Source organism: Megalopta genalis, chromosome 2, assembly GCF_051020955.1.
Source record: "Megalopta genalis isolate 19385.01 chromosome 2, iyMegGena1_principal, whole genome shotgun sequence".
NCBI lineage: Eukaryota > Metazoa > Arthropoda > Insecta > Hymenoptera > Halictidae > Megalopta > Megalopta genalis.
Window position 1 is genome coordinate 4,461,868 of NC_135014.1, and position 26,934 is coordinate 4,488,801.

The 26,934-nt window shown below is 41.9% G+C and overlaps 1 protein-coding gene across 4 annotated transcripts in view; it reads right to left on the minus strand.

The window, feature by feature from the left end:
• The window catches only part of LOC117228049 (uncharacterized), an 89,339-nt gene extending 62,654 nt beyond the window's left edge, over window positions 1-26,685 (minus strand). The window contains exon 1 of one of the 4 annotated variants that reach the window (XM_076528728.1): window positions 21,254-26,685. The gene's annotated coding sequence lies outside the window, so the exon portion shown is untranslated. The remainder of the gene's footprint in view (window positions 1-21,253) is intronic. The other 3 variants (XM_033483706.2, XM_033483709.2, XM_033483708.2) reach the window with 3 other exon arrangements.
• Window positions 26,686-26,934: the final 249 nt, after the last annotated feature.

The window sequence follows — 26,934 nt, forward strand, 5'->3', positions numbered from 1 at the left end:
GCTGCGGTGGTTGCTTGGCCGCTGTTAAATTCTCTTGTCTACGTCGGCAACCGCGTCTCTTTCGGTGTACAATCTGCTAGGACACGAATACATTCTACTCTTTCCATCGCACACGATGAAAGTATTTATTATAATTTTATATTGGTCGATCTCAAGCGAATTTTCTTTTCTTGTGATTTTGTTTCTAAGTAATTTATTCTATTCTATTATACTCTTCATTCCATCATATCGAACTATAGTGGCCACTATAGTGGCTTGCTCTAGTAGCTCACTCGCTCATCGTTCGAACCAAATAATCGTCTTCGTACGCATTGTTTCACGCTTTTTTTGTCTTCGCATCGATTTACAACAGTCTACAGGATGTCCCAAAAATGTCTCGCAATCCGGAAATGGCGGGTTCCTCGGATCATTCGAAGCAACTTTTTCCTTTACAAAAATTTTCTCCGAGGCACCGTTGACGAGTTATTAACGAAAAACAGTGACCAATAAGAATCGAGTACGACTGACGCGAGGCGGCCCAGCCAACCAGCGCGCGAAGCCCGGTTCCGCTCCTTGGCTCGATCGCCTCGCGCCAGCCGAGCTCGCCTCTCATTGGTCACCGTTTTTCGCTAATAACTCGTTAACGGTGCCTCGGAGAAAATTTGTGTAAAGAAAAAAGTTGCTTCAAATGGCCCGAGGAACCCGCCGCTTTCGGATTGCGAGACATTTTTGGGACACCCTGTATATACAGACAGAATATACAGTATCAGACTCTGTATAGTACATATCAGACTCTGCCGTCCAGAGAAAAATAGCTTCGCGCAGAATTCGGCCGTACCTAAAAGGTTAAAAGAAGTATTAAAACATTGTCGGTAGATAAAGTGTTAAGTGCTACGATAAATTTCGAGGAGAAAGGCTAATTCTGTATTGCGACGACAATGGCTTAAACAGAATCATCGTTTAAGGTCTTTCACGCAACTGTTGCATTAATTTCAACACATCGAAGAAAAAGAGAATACGAATGTAAAAGTGCACACTTATTTATACCGCGGCAATTACGACATCGGCGAAGACAATTGTTCTTTCGCATAAAAATCGAAATTTCACTAATTACCGACGAGTTCCATTTGCTGGACACTGGAGGGCGTTTCCTGGGCAAGATTTCGGATTAATTGGAAGCGGTACAGGTTGTTGTCGCGCAGAAGTCCCACGGTCCATCAAACGCCGAGAAACACGGTCGGCGGGACGCCCAATTGTCAACTCGTCGAAGTTGGATTATCAGCGTCCCGTCGACGGAGCAGTTTTCGGATTAGAGGGACCAGGGCCGGCCCGAAACTTCGGTGTCGCCCGGTTACGCTTCTCGTCGTTGCGGTCGATCGATCGACCGAGCCCGAAGGAAACATCGATGGCCCGGAAAATGTGTTCGACGATCGACAACACGCCCGATTTTACAACACACGGCGATCCGGCCGGACTGGTTCACCGTGGCGACGCCGGCTAACCAATCGGACAGAGGCTCGTCGTGGCGCGTGTTTCTCTGGTAAAATATTTTTACATCCGGGAAAAGGACAGTGGAGCCAGCGAGAGCACAGAGTTGCACGGATGTTCGTATTTTTAGGCGGCGCCGTCGTTGAACGAAGCGTGCGTTGCATCGATATCGACTGCCGGACTGATTTTATGCGTTTTCAACGATATCAGTTTCCGAAGACGGAAATGTTAGATGCGGTTCGATATCTAAGAAGAAGATATCTTTGCGTATATCTAACATTGTGAAATGAAATTAATCCTTTGCACTGGGATTTCTTCCCCGACTGCGTTCCACCTCATTCGTTTCCTGATAGAACGAGATCCACATACGTTTTACTATTCTTTTTCGTAGAAACGAATTCAATATCCATTTTTCCATAGTATCCTATAGCTGCTCACATCAGAATACCACCGCCTTTGCTACGCGATTTCTTCTTTTCTCGAATCAGGAAAATATAATAATTTAGGCCATCGGATTCATCTAAATTAAAGCGCTTTTCGGCGGAAATGATTATTCTTTTCCACATTTTGCGCCAATGGATCCGATGCTCTGCAAATTCCAATCTTGTTCGATTATGTTCATATCAGTTAGTGGCAATTGCTTCTTCATTTAAAGCCTTTTCAAAAAAACGCTTAGAACCCTTTATTATTCTCTGCACCGTCCTAACGCTCGTTTCCACAGCGGATTCCGCTGCTATTTGTCATGCTGTCATTACAGAATTCGAAGCATGTCCTAAACCTTGTCACCTTTCTCGCACAGTTCTTGATTTTGGACGACAACCGGGGTTCTTTGTAACATATTCTTCTTTATTTTTTAATTAGTTATGACTTTTCCCTAATGTACGAGCAATTTTTCGCACCGAATAGTTTTTCCTCTTTACATTGTTAATTACGTTGATCTCCGTTGCGTGTAGTTTTCTTCTTCACTTGGCATTTCGTATACGCAAAAACTGTTGCACAAACAATATCACTTTAAATACTGCACGCCTAATAGTAACAATCGGATTTGTCGGTTTATCGGAGGCTATCTTATGGTTCTGTCACGGATTTCAAGTAACGTGCATAAATTTGTTACATCAGTTTTCGGGACCGCTGACTTACGTATTTCATGCAACTGAGCGACATTGCTTTTTCGAGTGTAAGCAATAACACCACGAGTGAAAGAAAAATGAATTTCTAAGTTACACAGAATTTTCCGCAATATTCGCGAGCGTCTTATAGTTTTGTCGCGGTGTATAATAGATTATCTAAGAAATCTTCCTCGCAAATCGCGACTCGTTCTTATACTGGAAGGAGTTAATTCGGCGCTTCTGTGTTTGCCTACGAGAATGCGGATTCGCCGTAGAGTCCGCAGAATTTCTGAAAGCAGCAGAGTGCTCCCGCGGAATTTAATGCGCCCTGAGAGGTGAATCCTGATCTGCTGATGCAGCGAATAAAATTCGACTTGATTTTGTCGGATGTTTAACCCCTTAATGCAGTTTTTTTGAAAAAGGCCGGCCAAAAAAAATCAATTTCTTTTAATGTAAAACAACACAATTTAGAACGTTGTCTTGGCAAGAAAATTACGAAAATACAAAAATAATCGAAATTTTTATTGCAATTTTGGATTTTGATAACATTGCAGAAAATAGTCGAATATTGTAATATTACACGCACATCGACTTTTTTTATCTTTCTTTTCGAATTCCCATTTTTCAGAATAAACATTATTGTCGGTAAAAATATTTATTTATACCTTTAAAACATAAATAATAACAATACTAGTATTTATAAAATTAATCAAAATTTTCTTTTGTGTGATACATTTCGAAACAAGGTGCAGCACATAGCCCAACATTGCAACTATTACACATGTAACGACTCTCTTTTCTTTTCCTTTTTCCTTTGCTATCTCTTTTAGCACAACACACAGCGCGATATCTTGTGGCCGATTCTTTTTTTGGTGTTGGTGAAACATTGACGTGGTGGAATTTTCATATACTGCGCTTTTGTTCCATGGAGAAAGGCTATATTTTATTCTTGAATAAATAAGTGTTATAGCCCATGTTAATGATAAATATCAATAAAACGATTTTTTTTTCTTTGCTTTCACATTCTTATTTTCAATTCTCGATTATATTCGAGTGTGAAAAATTATAGCAGCATAAAGTACAACGCCGCTCGAATTATCTCGAGTGTGCACAGTTTGGCCAGTTTAGCGCGCTCGAGTTAACTCGAGCGTGCACGTTAAGGGGTTAAGAGGGACCAGCATTTTCCGCGACGATTCAGGGCGGCTTCGCGAGTTGTTTGGCAACGACGACGCATTTCGGCTATTCGCCAGGGAATGTCAAGGTCGAAGGTGACCGGCTACACGTGCGATACGCGCATCGATCTGTAATTTCGTTCATTCCTGATACCTATTGCCAAGGCCGGTGGAAATATCTTCGGTTTCGAGAAATACCGATCGCAAGCACGCGTCGGTCCAGCATAAATGTCGTGGGAGGTCCGCGGATTCCGAAAAGACGCTTCGGAATCCCATTGTCTGATAATTGGCGTATCTCGCCGGTGAAATCTCGGAGACAAGGGTCGAAAGGACCTCCGAGGGTCCCCCATGGTGATTCTGCCCTTTCGATCCCCGGACGGAAAGTGTCCTCGACGGTGGATGGACGGGAATCCGGTTCAATGGAGTTCTGTTTCTTCGGTCTGCTAATAGCCGTGGTCGGGATCGAGAGTACTGTCAACGGAGTCGAATTGGACTGAACAGCTTCGAACACTTACTACTCGTTGGTTGATTCGGAACGTTAATTGTTCGGCATATTTGGACTAAATTTGTAAGAACTTCAACTTCTTTCCTTGTTACACCGTTTGATTTTACGGCAGATTTTTGAATTTATATCTTGCAGCGAGGTCAATTCTCATTTTCACTTTGTCAAGTTCGAGGATCTTGTTAGGACATCGATGAAAGTATAGACTAAGACACGCAACGGCAAGATTTTACTTTTTATATTTTTATATTTTTTACTTTTAAAATAACGGAATTTCAAAGTTACCGTAAAATATTACAAGACCGATTTGATTTGAAAAGTACTGATCTGGATTTATACATTCTGCAGTGAGCTCAATTTTGATCTTTCTTCTGTGCACCAATTTGACGATTTCGTTGAGAAACATGACTAACAAATTTTCACAAAAGTACGACACAGAAACTTGTATACTTTCGTGGTGAAAAATGTTACAGTTGCTCTAAAATATTAGATTTGTGCAGTGAGCGGAGTTTTGGGTTTACCTTCAAAAATATGAGTTCGTTGAATTAGAAATGAAAATGTAGACGAAATCACAGTTTGAAAACTTTACTAATTTCATAGTGAAAAAATCACGAAGATACCCTAAAATACTACAAAATTCGGAACCGCGACAGTCTGGCGCACACATCAAATAGAATTATGTACATCAGAACAATATCCAATTAAATGACTGTCAACAAAAAATGTAAACGCTGCAAACTAAAACGAAACTGCACGCGAAACTCCAGTAGCGGAATATAGGAAATTCTCCCTAACTCTCTCTCTCTCTCTCTCTCTCTCTCTCTCTCTCTCTCTCTCTCTCTCTCTCTCTCTCTCTCTCTCTCTCTCTCTCTCTCTGATTGTCAGATTGTACACAAAAATGGACAATTTGGAAAGAGGAAATACGATTATTCGAGCCTTGCAGCTCGTTTTTATAGTTGTTGACAATCGGTAACTATAAAAACGAGCCGAAAGGCTCGAATAATCGTATCTCTTGATCCCAATGTCCATTTTCGTGCAAAATATAAACGTCAATTAGGGAGAATTTGCCGCTACGATGTCTCCTCTAACAAGATCCTTCTTTAACCTTTTAAGTACGGCTGAATTCTGCGCGAGGCTATTTCTCTGGACGGCAGAATCTGATGTGTACAGTACAGAGTCTGATACTGTATATACAGTGTCCCAAAAATGTCTCGCAATCCGAAAGTGGCGGGTTCCTTAGGCCATTTGAAGCAACTTTTTCCTTTACAAAAATGTTCTCCGGGGCACCGTTAACGAGTTATGAACGAAAAACAGTGACCAATGAGAGGCGAGCTCGGCTGGCGCGAGGCGATCGAGCCAAGGAGCGGAACCGGGCTTCGCGCGAAGGTTGGCTGGGCCGCCTCGCGTCAGCCGTACTCGATTCTTATTGGTCGCTGTTTTTCGTTAATAACTCGTTAACGGTGCCTCGGAGAACATTTTTGTAAAGGAAGAAGTTGCTTCGAATGATCCGAGGAACCCGCCATTTCCGGATTGCGAGACATTTTTGGGACACCCTGTAGACTGTTGTAAATCGATGCGAAGACAAAAGAAGCGTGAAACAACGCGTATGAAGACGATTATTTGGTTCGAACGATGAGCGAGTGAGCTACTAGAGCAAGTCACTATAGTGGCGCGTCGTGCCTAAAAGGTTAAACGAAGGAGAAGAGAGCCAGCAGCGTACCTGTTGAACGTATTTAACGCAACACCCGTCGCGCAGCAATTAGCCAGGTCTGATTAAAGTTTCAATAACGCCAGTCCGTCGAATCGCGCAATAAAATCCAACGTTTAGGAGAGATAGACCTCTCTCGTCCCGCGAAGCACTCTCAGACACAGAGCCATGATCGGTGTACGTGTCCAGCAAGCGAATCTTCCTCTTTCAATATTAAACTTCCCTCGACCTCTGTATAATATTCCTATCCAGCTCTCGCCGCAGGTTCAACGTTTGCCTAATCGATTCGTTTCAACCCTAACTCTCTTCCGCCGCAAATATTCATCTTCCTCTTAATTAGCTGCTGCACGAATCGTTCCGCACTTTCTTCCAATCCGACCATTCGACCGTTTCAAGAGTAATTTATACCTCTGCCAAATGCACGTTAACTTTTCCATGAAATTGAGGTACATTTTATAAATGTGATTATTCTGCAAATACAATTATAAGCGATTGAATTTGTATTTGGAGAACAGCTGAATTTTTGCAGAATTTGATATACTCAAGATTTATTTTACGCCGTAGAATAGTGCTGATGTATTAACGATATTATAAAGGGTGGTTTGTTTTAGACTGAGAGAACTTTGAATTCGAATAGAACGTATAAAAATTTAAGATTGAGGCCAAATTTTCTCTCTTTCATTTGAAAGATAATTTTAAGACATTTAAGGGGTTTGATTATAATTTCCGCGACTAGCTCTGATGAATCGAATTTGACTAGTCCACATCTTCATGTAATCGAGGATCTATTTCGTTAATAACACGTGTTATGCTTGCTTCCAAAGCGTCAATTGTTGCCGGTTTATCAGCATAAACCTGGAACCTTACATATCCCCCTCTAAAATAATCAAGAGGCGTAAGGTCACATGATCTTCGAGACCAAATTACCGGACCATTTCTTGAAATAATTTTGTCACCAAATTATTCTTCCAATAAATCGATTGTTTGGTTAGCACTATGACTTACATCACCGATATTTTCTTCGGCACGTACAGTTGTTTGTCTTGTTTTTGGTTTTCCATCGAGTAAAGTAAATGTTGTTCGAAACGTGTCAATAGTTCGACGAATAAGTTACTCACATGGTCAATTATTTGTACCATAAAATTCACCAAGTGCTCTATAAGTTTGGCGAAAATTACTGAACTCAAATGTCAAAACGAAATGCTATCTACCAACTGTCAAATGACAGATAATTCTATCGACAATTCTATCACTCTAAAAAACACGCTCTATATATTTGTTTGTATATGCTATTACATATATATACGTATAATGTAAATATGGTATAATAATATATATAATATAAATATAATCTATAACTGAAATCGGCAATTACTTAGTTGCCAGCCCAATATAACAAAAATGTATTACAGACTAGTTGAAATGATAAAAAATAACATTTTTATCCCTTGAAAATTTAGGGAAAATGTCGTAGACGAATCTGAACGAGTCCAGTATAGTAATTAGTAATCGGTTATTCTGGCGCTAGAAACGGACGAATAGTTCGCGTTACGAGATGTAAGAGAAGATCCGGGCAATGATCGATCGATCTTGTCCCGGTTCACGGAATCCGTGAGCGAGATTTCCGCGTCAGATCAAGACGTCACCGGGCATTTTCATGGAAATTCACGATCTCCCTCGATATCGCGGACTTGTTTACCCGTTGCCATCGACGGGCAGATCCTATCCGTAGGATCGACATTATCTGCATCCCGAGGCGGGCCGACAGCGTAAAGTCCGCGATTTGCATGCGATTAAGCATATAGAGCGTATCGGAAGAGAACTCGCCGGCAATCCAGTTCCTCCGATCTGATCGGCAGGGCGGCTCGACGGCTCGACGGCTCGACGGCTCGACGGCTCGACAGACTCTCCCCATTTTCCAGTTTTCCACTTTTTTCCCTCGGCTTTTCCTCGACCTCCGCGGATACAAATCCCTCCGCGAGGTGTATAGACCGGCGTAGAGCCGCGCAACGGTGTACCAGCGGATCCTCTAAATCCTCCGAGCCCCACGCCAGTATTCGAGAAACTACAATGGATAACCGCGCGCCACGGCGAAATGGGAAACGGGAAATGGGAAATATCGATCCGGGCCGAAACTTGGAAAAAAACTACGGGTTAATTGGTCAAGATAATCCTGCGAAATGTTCCCCGCGGAGCACATCTCGCGGAATATTTCTCATCGCGGCTGGGCCGAGCGCTACGCTTCTTATCGAATCGTCTGTGAAAAATGTTTCCCGCAAAAGGATCCCTGGAATATTCCTCGCGGAGATCCTGCAAATTATTTCTTGCGAAATCGTTCCGCACGGATATTTTTCTGCCAGCTTGGAAGTATTTATTGGAACGTAGACCGTAAGATATCTTTCTGGGAATTTCAATTCAGGAAAATACTTTATTGTCGAGGACATTTTCGAACGATCTTCATGTCGGTTGGCTTCCGAAGAACGTATTTCACGAGTTGAATCTGCATGAATATCTTTGATAAGATAGATCCTAAAGTACATCTTCGACAGAATCGGGATTGAGGAATATCTTCGAAAACATTCGTATTCAACAATGTTGTTTTCGGTATCAATCTTGAGGAATATTTTTAACAGAGGCTCTACCTTCGTGTATATGTTTGACAGGTGAAATCTTGAGGAATATATCTGACAGGTTAAATCGTGAGGGATCTCGAAGAATATCTTTTGATCAGGGTTGATATCGAAGATTATCTTTCACGGAGAAGACCTTGAGGAATATATCTTGACTTCGAAGATTATGTGCGGAAAAATGTGTCTGCTTGATATTAAACTACAACGTCTACGAGAAATTGTTTCAGCAAATTCTCAGCAAAAGATTTATTTAACAAAGGAACTTTAAAACAGTCCAAACAGCTGATTCGAAGCAATAAAAATATACGTATATCTTGGAGAAACAATTTAATCTACCGAACAATGTCTAAAAAATCTACGTTAAAGTATACAGCGACCACGAGAGAAAAGGTCGCATAAAAATTGTAATTCTGCTGGTGGATTCGGCGACAGTCGCCGTTTGCGAAGACAAATGGCTACTATTACGACCTGTTCCCCGAGATTTAAATTGTAAATGAATGTAAATTGTAAAGTAAAAAAATTCGTACGCATAATTCTCGTTCGCCTCCGAAGCATCGATCAAGAGTAAGCGAACGGGCAGAAATTGTTTATTAGGAAAATAACCAGTAATTCGGTTAATATCCCCAGCGCGGGGATGAACGTGAAACGCTTTTCTCTGCACCCTTATCCGCGACGGCTGCGAGTTTATTTGCTCTAGGAGCAGTTTCCGGCGTTTCGTCGGCTGCTGTGCCAAGCATTGTCGGGAGGCACTGATCAAGCTTCTTGACAATGGCTGCCGGAACGGTAATCAAGCTACTTAACAATGCCTAGCTCGGCACGACGGAAATTGTTTTCACAACCGGAGCGAATAAACAACGCAACCGTGCTCTGCTCCCCGAAAGAGCGCGTTCTCTATCCGCAGGCACGGTCTTGTTAAAAATAATAATAACTGCCGATCGTGGCTTTGCGCGAGATATTTCGCGGAATAAATTGCTGCGAAAGTAGTCGTTCGGAAATAAAACATTAATTGCGATGAACGGTCGCGCGGTCAATTAAAATATTCGGACACACGTTCTAACACAGAGACGAGCTGTTAGAGAGAAATTACATGTTGGAGGATATGAACAAACAGAATTTTAATAAATGAATATGAATTCGCAAGTGGTATTGACCCTGAAAAATCAATCGCACGTGCCAGTGGATTACGATATCTTCGTCGTCTGACCATTGTTCGCTGTTTCTACTTCCCGACCATTATTCTGACGTTGGGACAGCCTATCATCCAGAATCGAAGTTTGTTCACTGCTGCGAAATAACGTATAAATATATCAATAGTAAAAATAGCTATCAGGTCGTCAAGTATGAAATTTGTAGAAAAGAAGGCAAAGTTGTTTCATAACTTACAAATACGAGGAATTATTTTATTCATCAAAGTATGCACCCATATTGTCTATGCACTTTTGCCATTTCAGCGGCAGGTTGTTTAGGCCGGTGATATAAAACCCTGGCGGACGAGAGTCAATGAATTCCTGGAAGACCAGTTTTACAGCATTGTCGGAATTCAATTGTTTTCCTATTCAAAAATTGTTCAAATTGTGGAACAAGTGACAGACAGTGGGGGCTAGGTCCGACGAGTATGGAGGATGATGAAGAACTTCCATCTCCAATTCCTGTAGTTTTGCCACAGTCGTTTGTGCAGTGTGCGATCTAACGTTATCATGCAATAAGATGGGAGTCGATTTGTTGACCAATCTAGGCTGTTTTTTTTTTAAGTGTTTGCATCATTTCGTCCAGTTGGTTGCAGTATATTTTTGCTGTGATCGGTGAGCCAGGTTTCATAAAATCATAACGAATCTCACCTGCGCTGGACAGGTGCGATAACCTTTGATTCTGAGCAAACGCGTGGCTCATCGTTGAGGTCGAAATAACCTGTACGAAATTTGGCGAATCAATTTGATACTGTCTGCTGTTTAGTTACACTAGAGCCAAATACACTGTTAATGTTTCACGCGTCTATTTCGTAGTTCCACGTAAGAACTCATACTTCATAATAGTGCGAATCTTCGACCGTTCCATTTTCAAGAAAATTAATTTTTAAAAAAGTTTTCAATATCTTTTAGAGCTTAAAATAATTTCTTTAAGCAAGCGAGATTTGTAACTTTCAAATAAAAAAAAACAGAACGGTAAAATATTAAGCCAATGTGAAATAATAAATTGTTGAAGTTGGTAATATTATTAACTACAAATTTCATCCTTGTCAACCTAATAGATAAAATAGCATTGAAATTCGATGGACCAAGATTGTCCGAAATTGGGACACGAGTTTAATATTTCCATTTTCGGCATGGAAAAATGTTTGCGGACGTAACCGTGCATTTTTCGCAAATGTGCCCCGAAAAACGTGGAAATCCGTAGAAAATCGTTGCCGCTGAAAAGCAAATAAAAGTAAAAGCTCGTCGCTTATTTCAGCAGGATGAATCGTTTATGGATTCCAGCGTGACATTTCGCGGAATATATTTATTCACGCCGGAGGGCAGTCACGCGCGCTCGTCCAGCGGCATGGACCTCGATGGAAAACGGTCCTGCCTGATCGCTCGCAGAAATTTAATCGGAGCTGCGAGCCCCCAGCCCCGTGACTGACAATTTCATCGGAGCTGCCCGCCAGATAGAAAATAAACCCAGCTCTGCCTCTGTCTCTCTCTCTCTCTCTCCCTCCCTCTTTCCCTCTCTCGTGGACCTGCGATCATAAATCACCGAAGAAATTCGGAAGCCATAAATCAGGCTACAACTTTCATATTTATTTCACGCCTGGCGATCGACCATGCGTGGATATCGCGACACGTGGTCGACTGGTTGCAGCCTGCGCTTTCTGACAACCTATTTTCAGCCGCCAACCCCGAATGTCAACGAAATGTTTGATCGAAGATCGCAGCTGACGCGAGTTCAACCGTTTCGCTGCTAAAGTATTATGCGAACTTGTTTTCGTTTACTATACGTTATGACGGAAGAATTGCTGGAACATGTGGACAAGCGTTTCATTACGACACGACGGTTTAATCGTCGAGCCGCGCCACTATGGACACCGAAGTTTATTTAGGACGTAATTAAAGCTCCGATGGAAATGATTGTGACTCTTTGAGTAAATAGAAATTGAATAATTGCCGTGGACGTGTTTGAAATGAGCTTCGATTACCAGAGAATCGATTTTTGCGACCTCCAGTGCCCGGCTTTGCTGTCTGGCTGATCGCGGCGCGACTTTTCTACTTGCCTCGCTCTCTGTAACGCTGGTTAGCGTTAACAATAATTCAAAACAATCGCAATCGCCTACGTAGCAGCAGACAATTGCTGTAAAATATTATATGTTGCAAATCTTCGACTAATTAGATCATGGCGAAACTTTCAAAATTGATGAACTGTGCGATCGTCAAAATGTTTGTAATTGTTTATGACAAAGCAGACGGACATTTTAACCGTAGCATGCTTAAGGAAGTGTCAAAAAATGTCGGCAGAATTTTAAACATGTATTTTTCTGCTGACAATGATCTTTCATCAATTTTTTTATATTTTATTTTCGCAGGTACCCAAATGTATCATTGTACAGTATTGTAAAATTTATTATTAAAATATTATTAAAATTTAGAATTTATTATTTATTATTTATTATTATTTCTCTTAACACTTAGCGGACGGGTCACGTAAATTTACGTTTTCGCTTAGATTTTTATTATGCTGCGTCACTTTTTCATTTTCACTCGTAAGAAATACACCAGACATGTAAGTAAATAACTTTGTAAAATTCTAACAAAAATAACATTGATTTCGTAAAACTGCAACGCATTGAAACCATACATGTACGTTTATTTAATTCTCTTAAAAAATGCCCGGATACCGAGAAAAAACAGAGAAGAAACAAACCGTCTGTTACGTGTTAAGCAGACCTTAAACTATAAAAAGATAAAATTAAGCAGACCTGCTACGTGATTCCTAGACTGCGGATGTTACGTATTTCTGAGAAAAATAGAAAAATATATATAAATAAAATATCATCATTAAAATTTCGCAATTAATGCTTACATAACGCATTAATACATATTTTGTATAAAAATCCGCGGTCTAGTGGATTATCAGCGATCATCGGTAACCAATCTAGCAACCATCAACAACAGTTTCCCTTGCTATTAGGTTGACAAGGATGAAATTTGTAGTTAATAATATTGCCAACTTCAACAATTTATTATTTGACATTGGCTTAATATTTTACCGTTCCGTTTTGTTTATTGGAAAGTGACAAATCTCTCGCTTGTTTAAAGAAATTATTTTAAACTCTAAAAAATATTGGAAACTTTTTTAAAAATTAATTTTGTTGAAAATGAAACGGTCGAAAATTCGCACTATTATGAAGTATGAGTTCTTACGTGGAACTACGAAATAGACGCGTGAAACATTAATAGTGTATTTGGCTCTAGTGTAACTAAACAGCAGACAGTATCAAATTGGTTCGCCAAATTTCGTACAGATTATTTCGACCTCAACGATGAGCCACGCGTTTGCTCAGAATCAAAGGTTGTCGCACCTGTCTAGCGCAGGTGAGATTCGTTATGATTTTATGAAACCTGGCTCACCGATCACAGCAGAAATATGCTGCAACCAACTGGACGAAATGATGCAAACACTTAAAAAAAAAACAGCCTAGATTGGTCAACAAATCGACTCCCATCTTATTGCATGATAACGTTAGATCGCACACTGCACAAACGACTGTGGCAAAACTACAGGAATTGGAGTTGGAAGTTCTTCATCATCCTCCATACTCGTCGGACCTAGCCCCCACTGTCTGTCACTTGTTCCACAATTTGAACAATTTTTGAATAGGAAAACAATTGAATTCCGACAATGCTGTAAAACTGGTCTTCCAGAAATTCATTGACTCTCGTCCGCCAGGGTTTTATATCACCGGCCTGAACAACCTGCCGCTTAAATGGCAAAAGTGCTTAGACAGTATGGGTGCATACTTTGATGAATAAAATAATTCCTCGCATTTGTAAGTTATGAAACAACTTTGCCTTCTTTTCTACAAACTTCATACTTGACGACCTGGTAAAATAAAATGTGGCAACCGTAATAGAAACCCAAAATAGAACGATCCTTAGATCGATCTTTCCACTAGTTCGAAAGAAAAATATAAATATCATCCATTAAGGGCGGCAACTTTAATTAAAAGGGGAGGCGAATTTTGAGGAAAGCTGTGTGTCCGAGGGTCGCTTTAGAAAATCCCGTACCGCGGGAGGGTCCTGTGTACGCGCGGCAAGTTATAATATCCCCAGGGCACAAAGAGCCGGTAAGGATATATATTTTACGAGGACAATGGCACGTGGCGAGAGAGGCAGAAGCCGTTCTCCAGCGTCGTAACTTCCGCGCGATCGGTCCCCGCTGCTTTTTTAATCCGCCATTCAACGGCCAGTCTTTACGCTGCCGTTTACACGCGTTGTAATATCAAGGGAAGATGGAAGACGCCGATGAGTGACGCGTAAGACGACGGCACGAGGCGGCTGGCACGATCAACCATTTGTGTCAACGAAGAGAACCGGGGCACGCTCTCACCGCGCCTATCCATCGCGCCGAAAGGAGCTGTCGTCTACTTATCGGCTGACTCGAAAGGGACCCGTAAACCGCTGTCACTGGCCCCGGGAATCCTAGAAATCGTGCGTCCCATTTTCTTCGCTGCTCGATGCTCGCCCCTCTTGCTTGTCAGGGAGAGGGAGTCTCGTCGCCATAATTATTACCAAATTGCGAATTTTATGCGTTCATGAGGAAAACTGATCGGGGCGCCATTTAACACTAGATTCACGGAGCACTAAAAACAGCTGTTTCATATTTGTTTGTAAAAGTAACGATAAGGCATTTATTCTGATTTTTAACTGGCATTATTGTATCGAGTATTGTTGAATAAATAAATGTATCTTTACAATTTGGATAATAGTAAATTAAAAAATTAGAATCCCCTGGTTTGGAGGGTTATAAAAGTTAATAAAGAGATGAGTTTATGCAACCTAAAAGCAAAACGATTTGTACACCATTTTCTTCACAATTAATTTCTTTTAGCTTTTCTTTTTAATTGGAATAATTTCTTAGGAGAGAAAAGGAAATTCACATTTATTGTATCTCCAAATTTATCGAATGTTCGAATGTTTCAATATTGATATAATTAGATGAAAAAGGATACGCGAAAAGAAACGAGGAGAAAGTAAAAGTATTTTTTTAATTTAAATTTGAAAATTAAAAATTTGCTCCATTTTACAAAACACTTTTCGTAGGGCTACCGTTTCTGTTGCGATTCTCTCGTGGGATTCTTCGACGAGGTCTTCCACAGACTCCTTCCGGTCCAGCCTCTTGGGACTGCATTGATTTTTTTAGACAGCTCGGTTCCTCAACCCTCGAACTCGTCCCGGAAGGATCCCGTGGCCGAAGCCTTTACTCTTTCACCCCATGTAAGAAGACAGAGATCTCGGAAAGTAATCAGGGATAAAAACAGAGGAAGGGAACCACCGCAAAGACGCATTTCGACCGATGTATGTTCCCCGTAGATAGGAAATTGCAATCGGTTTAATTACACTGTCCGACAAAATCAAACTTTCTTTCTTAAGAATTTCATAGTGGCTATAGGAACTGAAAAATCGTGTCGGACAGTGTTATCTGGACGGCTGATATACTTTCTGCTTCGACTGGACAATTTTGTGCATTTACGATTTTTGTAAATGATTACGAGAAAAGTGTGGAAGATGTTAAAATAAAGTAATAGTAATTAAAGAGAAAGGAATTACGAAATTGCGAATAATCGTGAGAATTTTTGAAAGATACTAAAACCGTTGGAAAACTCGGTAAATTGTAGAAGGTCCAAGAAGCGGTAAAATTATTGTTGAAAGATCCTAAAATAGAAAAAAAAGGTAAGACAGAGGATTGAAAACTTGATGCAGTCGAAGTAATCGCGTAAATTGTAAAGGATACGAAAACTATTGAGAAGTACAACAAAACATTTAAAGATCCAAGAAACAGAAAATTATCATACGGAGATTTTGAAATCGTTAAAAAATGAAACAAAAGTTGAAGAAGATTCTACACGAGCGAAACAATCCTGCCCGTTGTATAAAGAGATATAAAGAGATCGTTAAAAAATGACGAGGTTTCGTCGACTCAAAAACATAATAATTCTGAAACAGCGGAAGATCGCCGTAATCGCAACGATCCCGCGATATCTCTCGCTCGGTGTTTAGGGGTTGTTACTGCGCCAGTAGTCGTAGTCAATCGAGCGGCAAAGATTTATTTCGCCGCGACAAGACCGCCGAGCGAATAGGGGCCACTTTCCCGGAACGTGGAAAGGAACGATCGAGGAGAAAGGAAGATAGAAGTCGGCGAGAGAGCGATCGGTTGTCTCGAATGCATTCGTAATTCAGTCGATCGACGTGAATGGAAACCGTCCGATACGTTCGATCGTGCCCGATAAAGGAGGACACGTCCCTCGGACAGCCTGTAATATCCGTCACTCTCGTATCTCGCTGTATTTTATAATGTGACCCCCCCCCCTTTTCAGCCTATTCGACCGGCACTTTTCGTCCGATAGAAAACCTCGAAGCAGGCAAACTGAAAGCATCGAATCGAAACCCACGGCGGCCCTTCGAACGCGGCCCGCCCTTTGACCGGGGCGTTACACGTCGCACAGAAAGCGAGGAAATACCGTGATTTTACAGGTTCCGTCGACGAGGCTTCTTCTCCGACGTCCGCAATTTTCGCGGAACGAATCTTCTGCTTGCAATCTGCTGGAACATACCTGGACCCATTATCGATAAATATATCTCGGTAATAAAACGACAATATAAATCCGTAATAAATTACCAAATTTGTTGATTTATTTATCGAACATCAACGGGCTTTAGAATTGTTAATTTCAGCTACGGATTTTTGCTATAAATGCATCAAATCCGCAGTATAGTTGTCATCAAAGTGACAGTAAATTGATTCGTACGAGAAACAAAAATGATAAATAAATGTACAAATGTATAAAATAGAAATGTGTAAATGTTAATTCGTTCTTCAAGTCAGAGTAAAATTCTGTTCTCTCGTTATCGATAGTAGAAATATTTTAGCCGTGCCTAACAAATCATTGTCATCGATATAATCTAATAATTTCTTTTGGGATTGTCGTTTGGAAGAAAATAAGATAAATACAGATCATTTCGTCGTCTAAAACGTTTTACAAACAGTTTCGATTAACATAGTTGTGCATATCTATGAATGTCTCAAGGATTTTCGATCCAGCAACTTGCACAATTCTTGAATTCTTCCGAATATTAAGCAAAATTCCTTCGAACGAGAATTTCTTTTTTCATACATTGTTGCAGCATTAGGAATCATTTTTCTGTAAAATCGAGATGCAAGGTTAACGAGATCCCTCCGACGGGCCATCGTGTTTCGAACATTTCGCAGCGTGGATCGCAGTTATTCGAACGTCACGAAGGTTCTCGAAACGGGGGATCGCGTTGAAACGGAAGGCCAATTTTGAAAATGTCGTTCGAGCGCGCTCGAAAGTTTCTCGGAACGATGCGCGCGGCGAAGAAACCCGAACACCGACGATATTATGGCCGAAGTTAATTTCTAAAAGGTACTGTCGCCGGGAGCCCGACCTTAACTTCGAGTTTCCCCGCGGAGCGAAGTTCTCCAGACGGCGCGCCTCGACAGTTTGTGCTTCTCGAGTAGTAAAATAACGACTCGGGGCGGACCTCTTGTAGAACGTAACGCGATTAGACGCGATCAAATTGAAAGCAGAAGAGATCGTCCTTTGAATCTGCTTGCTGCCGGCGCGCCTCGCCTCGCCTCGCCGCGCAGTCCTGCAGTAAGATTTCATTTCAAGCAGCTTTGAAACTCGCTGACACTTTTCCGCGACGAGCAGCCGACTTCACGGAGAGAATTAATAACCGGACGCGTTTTTTAATTTCGACTCTGGAGATCGACGGTTCCTCTGACCGCATCGAAATCGTTGGAAATCTGTGCCGTCGTCCTGACCGTCGATATCGTGCCCTCTTTCGCGGCTCTTGCACCTGACGTTTCCAGTCGTTCCGTTCGATCGAATCCCTGATAAGCGGAGCACTCGGCTTTCGACGTTCTTTGCATCGGTTAATCGACGGGTATTAAAATGAAGCCAAGTATAGCGACGCCGGATTACAAAAGTTATTGGAAAGCACTTTGGAAAATGCGAGCCACGTTATAGAATCGACAGAGAAAATGACGAACGATGTACCTTTGTACAGAGTGCTCCAAAAACTCGCTATCTGGAAACGAGGACCGCCCCGAGGTCACTCGAAGCAACCTTTATTTCTTAGCGAAAATGCATTTTGCGACTTTGTTTAGGAGTTGTTATCGAAAAACACTGGCCAATAAGAGGCGCGCCAATTAATCTCGCCTCTCATTGGCCACTGTTCTTCGTTAACAACTCGTAAAGTAACTTCGAATGACCTCGAGAACCCCCATTTCCAGATTGCGAGACATTTCTTTCTCGCAAGTATCCGATTCGCCTCAATTTGTATACAGAGTGTCCCAAAATTATGGTACTTCCGGGAAATTAGAGATTCCTGGAATCACATTCGAAGCAACTTTTTCCTTTACAAAAATGTTCTCCGAGTCGTCGTTAATGAATTATTAACGAAAAACACTGACCAATGAGAGGCGAGCTCGGCTGGCGCGCGGCGGCCTAGCCAACGAGCGCACGGAGCCCAGTTCCACTCATTGGTTTGGCCGCCTAACGGCAAAAGTGAGTTCGCCCTTCATTGGTCAGTGTTTTTCGTTAATAATTCGTTAACGATGCCTCGGAGAAAATTTTTGTAATGGAAAAAGTTGTTTCAAATGACCTCAGGAATCCCTCATTTCCCGGAAATACCATAATTTTAGGGCAGGGCCCGCTAGAAGAGCCTTACCGACGAGTCCTCTAGAGGGACTCGAACGAAACGCTCTCCCTCTCTTTTCCGTCATTTTATCAGCCGCCAAAACACGTAATATAACCTTTACTGTACAATATGTGAAGAACACCTTATTAAGTCAGATTAAATCTAGCTAGTTATAAATAGATCCGACTTAACCAGACTCTTGGTAACTATGTTTGTCTATATCTCAGGTCTGATCATACCCGAATGAATCTAGCAAAGCCTGTGTTTGCTTAAGTTTTATCAGGTTTGATCGAGTTCCAGCAGGTTTGAATTACGGTCCAGTCGAATCGTGCTAAATCTAGCGAGGTTTAAGTAAATCAAAGTAGATGTAGCTTATTCTCTGACTCGATGTACATCAGATCCGTTTATCTATTACATTTAACCAATCCCGAATTCTGTCTGACCATATTTCACCGAATCTAGTCGAGTTCGACTGGATCGAGCCAAGTGCCCCAATACCGTCTAATTCCGATTTTATTTATCCCGATCTAATTACTATTGTCTCTGCTGTAACGTCCAATTTCAATATCCACAATGGGATCATCAAGATCTGCCGTGCATCTTCCTTGTTCGAACAAGAGGATGAGCATGATGCAGCTGACGGTGCACAATAAAGGCATTAGGTATTACCAGCACAGTGTTCCATAATTCCAGAGAGTTTCCTGCGGCGTTATCGTTTACATTCGGCCGTTACCGCCTGAAACATCGAAGAGTCTTCCCGGGCTTTCGGCGTCGATGCGGATCAGGCAGTTGCAGTTCGGCGATGGCATTAGAGGAAAGGCTGTTTGCGCCGAGCTGGAGCACCAGGGATCTCCGCGAAGCAATCCCGGCCCGATATCAAAGCCCGCGAATTAATTAATCGTACGTACGTTTGCAGAACTCGGTGCTGCCGGGCCCCGCATACACGTACGCGTACGTACGTATTTCTCTCGTTACTGAAAGATTATGTCGGATATAGCCGAGGCGTGCGCCGAACCTAATGATAATATTAATTTGCGAGCGGAAACGCGAGCTTCTCCCGTGGCGAATTCTACCGTTTCTCGTTCTCGCCGAAACTTTTACCTCCGCTCGATTCTTCGAACGCGTCCTGCCGCCGAAATGCCGCCCTAATTAAATGCATCGAGCGAAAAGAAACACCATCCGTTGTTATTTATGTTTTAAAAGTATAAATAAATATTTTTACCGACAATAATGTTTATTCTGAAATGGGAATTCGAAAAGAAAGATGAAAAAAGTCGATGTGCGTGTAATATTACAATATTCGACTATTTTCTGCAATGTTATCAAAATCCAAAATTGCAATAAAAATTCTGATTATTTTTGTATTTTTGTAATTTTCTTGCCAAGGCAACGTTCTAAATTGTGTTTTTTTACATTAAAAGAAATTGATTTTTTCCAAAAAACTGTGCATTAAGGGGTCGAGTAAGATTTGATAAGAGATTGTATCGATACAGATTTCGAGAAATAAAAGTTATTAATTTTGAGAGTAACATAATCAACGGCAGTTTATGTCGCGTCTCCTCTCAGGGGACATCCGAGTGCAAAGAGTTAATTAAAACCGATCATACGTTCTATAATCCCATCGGCACGTTCTGTATTTATTCCAGTTCTTCAGTCTCTGTACGTTGGGTGTTGAGCCTGTTATCGCAATGAATAAAAAATAAAACGAATAAATTAGAACTGCTCGGTCGGGCCACTCGAAATGGCCAATTTAATTTCGCAGTTCCACAAATTCCCGCGAGCGATAAAACGTCGAACAATATCGAACCTTAAACATCTTTCATTTCGGTGTGTTTGCCATCGCATCAAAGGTTTGAATAGCCATCGATGCTAAACGCGATATCGTTAATCCACTTGTACTCGATTCGCTCGAGCGTTGCACGCGTTACACGTAAAATCGCTCGTTAGCCGAACAAAAGTGTCCGATCTAGCTGCTGCCGCGAGTCGATTCGGCCGGCCGCGATCGCTTTGCAATACATAATTTCCCCTTTTCAGTAGGTCGAACGACGCCCAGAAATAAACTAGAGAATCTCTGGCCGCTCCGGCGCGGCGGTTACCAACGATTTTCGATGGTTCCTCGCCTGCCGGACAATCCGCGCTGATTCGGATGATCGAAATATGGCAACTGTAACGCGATCACCCATTCACCCGTTAACGACGGGACGAGTTAACTCGTCGCTTCTTCTCGACTACTTCAATTTCTCACGTCCCTAATACCACATTTATCGCCGTGAGATTATGGTTACCGTTCGTCGACTGTGCAGTGATCGGAGCAATTTACTGGATAAAATAAACACCGAGAAGTCGTGACACGCGATATCAATTGATTGTTCGATCCTCTTGCATCGAGAAAATCAAAAATTTATCCTCGAAGTTTGGACAAATAAATCCACCGGCGACATACGTGTGACACAACTGTCGACGCGTCCCATCATTCGACGCGTTTCTCGAAATTCAACGAATGACCAAATTCGTGCAATATCTGTAGGTGCTGCGAATACATCGTTATCGATAAATAAACGATTAAAGACACTAAAGACTAATAAATCATCCTGCTTGAATCTTTGGAGCAGTTTACTAGAACTTTCAACGAGAACTAATTCGATTCGCGGCTCCTTAAACGTTGCTCTACACCCGATCTCTAAATCATCGATCTATGAAATAATAGATTCAGGATTCAAATAGGCGAAGTTGTAAGAAAAGAGAACTCACGTGTTCGTCGTAGCTGATGGCCAGTTCTCGATCCTCGGTCCTTAAAGCAGCCAGATGCGATGAGAGCACGCGCTCGCGACGATCTGTTGACCAAACACGTCCATCGCTTCTCTTCCCATCTGGATTCTCATCCTCGATCCACGAACCAATCGATCTCTTCGGTCCATCCAATCAGCTCGTCCTAATCTTCATCGACCGCGGACCATCGCGTCCTCCGCCTCGGGTGATCGTCCTGGTGCCAGGTGATCCTCAGTCAACGACTCCGTCGAGATCTAGCGCTGCGTCGATGGCCACGTTTTGCTCCCCGATCGTCCGCCAAACGCATCGATCCTCAAACCCACAAACTCACTGGTCGAAGCCCGACGAATTCCTCGATGGTTGCTGATATACAGAAAATCTTGCAAGTCCGCGACGCTCGCGGCTCTCCGAAGGATCTACGAGATCCCGCCGCGTCCAGACTGTTCCGCGAGCTATGCCGATCGGCTGGGACTTCGTCGAGAGCCGTCTCCGCGTTTCGATGAATCGAGATCGATGCGTCCTGGCACCAGGACTCGCCGATCCTCCGCGATCTCTTGGCCTCTGCCCGGAGGAATCGAGACTAGTCGTTTGCTCGGAGCACACGTGGAGCGAACGTGCGTACTACGTGCGTGGGTGGTAGCGTACTACTGAGTTTCACGCTCGCGAAAAGCCAATCCCGACTCAACCCCACCACCGACCATCCGAGCGCCCTTCCAGACCCCAAGTCGCCACCAACCCCCTCCCCCTTCGACGCCCTCGCTCGCTCCTGAAAACGAGTTTGCGCCCCAGACTTACGCCAAAAGCTTTCTCTCTCTCTCTCTCTTTCTCGCTTTTCTCTCGCTGCTTTTTCTCTCCGCTACCAGCCTCCTGAATCCACACCCCTCTCCCGTCACCCAGCGACGCTTTCTTTTCCCGATTTCCTCGGCCTGTTCCTCGCGACGCCGACACCACCACGGTGATTCCATCGCGACACCAGCTAATGCTGCTTCTCGGCGCTCGTTTCTGTTTCGTCGATTTTCCAGCAGATCCGAAGAACTCGCTCGTGCCTCTCTTCTTTTTGTCTGTCTTCGGAAGATGGGGCCGCGGATTTCGGCTCTTCCCTGTGCGGAAGTTGACTGGATTTTTCGTTTTTATTAGCTCGTACCACCGGTTCCTGCTGCGAGTATGCTTACGCTGCTCGCGGAGTGTTTGCGAATACGGAGCGATAAACCACCGAAAGATAAGAGTTTATCAATGATCGTGTTTAGCGGACGGCAAGCTGTTCGTCTTTTATGCCGCGAGATACCATGACGATTAATCATTTCCGGTAGCTAGTGCGGTACTAGATTTGCTAATGAAATAGAGCAACGCTGGTGGATGACGCGAAATCGGTTCGAGGGATGTCCGTAATTTTCGTACAACCCAATATTATTGTCCATTTAACGTAACTAGTTGGTTCGAGATCAGATTTATGACAAAGAAACGTAACGAATAAATCTTTCTTTTAGCAATTTATGTCGTCTTTGTTGGGAATTTCGAGCAGAGATGTCCACGCAATTGTCGCGTTTTGTCCAAGTAATTTGACTCTCAGCTCTCGATGCTTCGACTATTTAACTCTAATACGTGCTGTTTGTGTTCTGACTCTGTCGATCCTTTGATGACGATGATTTTTCCGAGTGTCGACGAACATTTTCCACAGAGAACTAGATTTTCTATCAAAGATTTAAATAACGGGGATTTGTCGCTACGCACACAAGCGAAATACGACAACTCTAGAAAAATGTCAACCCAGCATGTTAATTGTAACCGTGAAGCGCTCGGCTTAATTTTACCCTCGATTTTAATTCGCCTGTCAATTGGGCGATATCGGCGAATCGGCAATATCTTTGCTTCAGAGAAGAAACATTTGCATTTCGAGAACTAGAATTTTCCTTCTCCGGAAAGTATCCTTTCTTCTTCCAGTCCCCGCTTCTGGAGAAGTTTGCGGTCCTCCGCCAATCTAATTGTCACTCTCTGCTCTTCTCCGTTTTTCTCGATCTCCGCAAGGATCTACGAAGTTCGGTCGACCGTCTTTTTCGTTTTTCTTTTTGTTAGGGAACAGCACGCTGGAAGCGCATTTGCATACGGAGATTCGATCTTTCTATCTTGGAATGTTTCTAAGCTCTTCTTTTTTTATCATTATCCGATTGGAAATGCAATCGTGGCCCTCCGCCGATGCGATTGTTACTCTCGATTCTCTTTTCCGTTAATTCGAGATCCCAGAAAATTGATACTTATTATTTTCCTTGGAAGGGGACCCTGAAAGTGTCGTGCCTCGGGAATCTGATTTCATTCTCCTCTGTAGAAGGTTAATTCTTTTTTATTGGGGAAGCGTTTGCGGCACTCTCCGATTGTTTCCATCGGCTCTCCTCTTTGTTAATTCAATTTCGCAGAGGATCGAAGAAATTGATGAACGATCTTTTCCTTGGGAGAAAGAGGATCCTGGAAAATGACCCTGCTGCTGGAGATTTGATTTGCGTCCTCTAGCAAGCTATTTGTTATTCGCAATTCTCCTCTTCGTTTTTCCAATTGTCGAGATGATTGAAGTTCCATTTTTTCTTCTTCAAGGTTTATTCATTTTTCTGTCTAATCGGATTGGGAAGCGTTTAACTTTCCTTATTAATCTATTTATTATTTCTCGCTTTATTGTTCAAATTTTCGAAACGAGTCAACGTGCTCGCTATAGTTTCATTATTTCTCTTTGGAATCTTGAAGGTTTATTCATTTCTCTTTCTAATCGGTTTGGAAAGCGTTTAACTTTCCCTATCGATTACTTTTTCTTTCCCTATTTATTATTTTTCGCTCTATCGTTCAAATTTTCGAAACGAACCAACGTAATCACTATAGTTTCATTATTTCTCTTCGAGATCACGAAGGTTTACCAATCTGTCTTTTAAACCGCGTAGAAAAGCGTTTAACATTCTTCATTAATTTATTATTTTTTCGCTTCGTTGTTCCGATCCTCGAGAAGATCAATGATATTCTTTACGTTTGATTATCTTTATCTTTAACCAAGGAGCCGCGGTTTTCCTTTCTACTTATTTCTTGACTACGTTGTACACAAAACTATCGAGTCCGTGCAAACAAAGAAGAAGAAAGAAGCGACTACAGGTGTGTGTACACCGTCGAATCTCCGATCGAAGAATCGCTTCAAAGCCCGCCTCTTCTATTATTCGATCGAATCAGATTGTTGCTCGCGGCGCTCCTCTGTTTCCCCAAGATCCGAGAGGATCCAGGAATCCTCCAACGATCGATGCTCGTTCTTCCCTCGAAACGAAGAAACTAGAAGCGTTTTTGTCGCGCAGGATTTCACCTTTTTCTAAGAACCGTTTCAGCGTTGTTCTCGCTTTATCCGACTCCTGCACTACCCTAATTGCTGCTTCCGGCGATCGATTTCGATTCCTAACGTTTTCGAAGACGCCTCTCTACGAACTTTCCACCTACATACGCGAGCATCTTTTTTCTGTAGAATCCCATTTCGAGGAAGACTGCGACGTATTCTTAACGAGGTGCTTTCTTAAATCAATCGTCCGTGTCCTCGGGGTGGTCCTCGCCCCTCCGATAAGATCGGCCATCGATAAGCTTATCGAATCGATATAAATCACGGGGAATCGAGGCTCCCCCTCGCCGTTCGACTCGGCTTTTCGCGTACTTAATGATCCTCGAGCGAACCGTTTCGATTCAAAACGCACTCGACCCTCGGTTTAGGGATGAAAATCGGGATGATAATCCCGAAACCCGTTCTTCGTGGTCGAACTGGAGTTTTGGAAGCTTCACATTTTCAAAAAATCCCAAAATGTTAGCCGTTTTAGGTAATCGTGTGCGGAGGATTCAATCACGGTGAAGATAAAATTGAAAAATTTCAAGCGAACTAATTTGTTTATACGTGACTGTAATTATATTTTCATTATTTAATTGCTTCCCAAGAATTGCTTACTAATTTACTATTATTTACCATTTGCTATTACTTTTATTACTTTTATTACTTATTTTGCTTATATACAATTACCATTGTTTACTATCTTCAATATTATTTACTATTATTTCCTCTAACAATCTAAACTTTGAGAAAACTCTTAAAAAAATATCTAAAAGCGTCCGACACAGGATTTGTTTCATATGAAAGCTTAGACAATTATGAAGAGCAACGCGCAAATTTCAAGTACGACTACCTGGTGGACGACAACAAAGGTTCATCAGTATTCACTTTTCTAGAAAATAAAAAATTTCGAGAAAGATATTTCTATCAAATATACATTTCTTCCCTCGGTGATGCTCCGACTGTTGTCGACACGAATTCGATAACAACAATATCGTAACCAAGGAGCCTTGAAATAACGCTAAAATCATTTCGACCGCGAGAATGGAACTCCAGCCGACGATGGTGGTCTCGGAGCGATAAGTCTGGGTACAAAGGAGGGAAATTAGGAGAGAAAAATGAAGTCGGCCGACGGTGAAAGTCGAGGACCAAATGTTAAGATAAACGAGCAGAGCGGCCGAACGAAACGAGAAGGGACAGGGACAAACGGTCCAGACTACGCCCTTGAGGGAATGATAAATACCGGGCGCCGATAAACACTCCGAGATCCAGAATTATGGATCCTCGTTGAAACGTCCGAGAATACGTCGATTCTACGTGGGGACAAGTCGATAACTCGATCGGCGGCCGCTAATAAACTTCGGGAAAGAAGAATGAAACACAATAGGGGATGATCCGAACGGGCTGGATCCTCGCAAATGAACCCACCAATTGAAATCCCATTGAAAGGATCCGGGAGGAGCAAGTTTCGCGGCGGTAAGTTCCTGAATACAAACGAACACGGGAAAACTGGGACGCGCTGAGAAATTGTTCGAGTTTACAGAAGTCTTCCGAGCTACCTCCGTCCACGCCAGTGTCGAATAGACACCTCGTTTGCCACTGCGAAATCACTTTGCCACATTTTTTCTTCTACCACGACGCCGCAGGACGTCCATACCATATGGAGTTGTTATCTATTTCGGTGCAGAGGTAAGTGCTTTCTTTTTACTTTGCTAGCTTTCGGGAACGATATGGCAGTTTCGGGAGCCAGGTGACAGACGTCCGGTCATTGAAACAGATCGAAACTAAGTACTTGGAAGCGAAAACGATAAAAATACATATTTGTATCGTAGAATTATTACACAAAAGAACACGCGCAATAAATAAAGAAAATTGATGTTTCTACTTACTTTAAGAAGTGCTTTATCATATGAGAAAGCAATTGATTCGATAATACCATCATAAACAGTAAAAAGGAGCAATAATTTTTCTAATAATATTATAAAATAAAATATATTATATATTCTAATAATATGGGGTATGTTGAATTGGATATATCTATATATATTCTATATATATTCAACATACACCATATTATTTGAAAAATTATTTATTTTATAATATAATTTTTCTAATAATATGGTGTATGTTGAATTATAGAATTATATATATATATATATATATATATATATATATATATATATATATATTTGTAATAATAGCTTTATTGATTTCCTTACATCTTCTTTCAACTATCCCTGTAACTTAACGACAACTTAATTCTATTATGATTACTAATATTTATGATTCCTCTTCATCGAGGTTATATAATTTTATTTTATGGTAT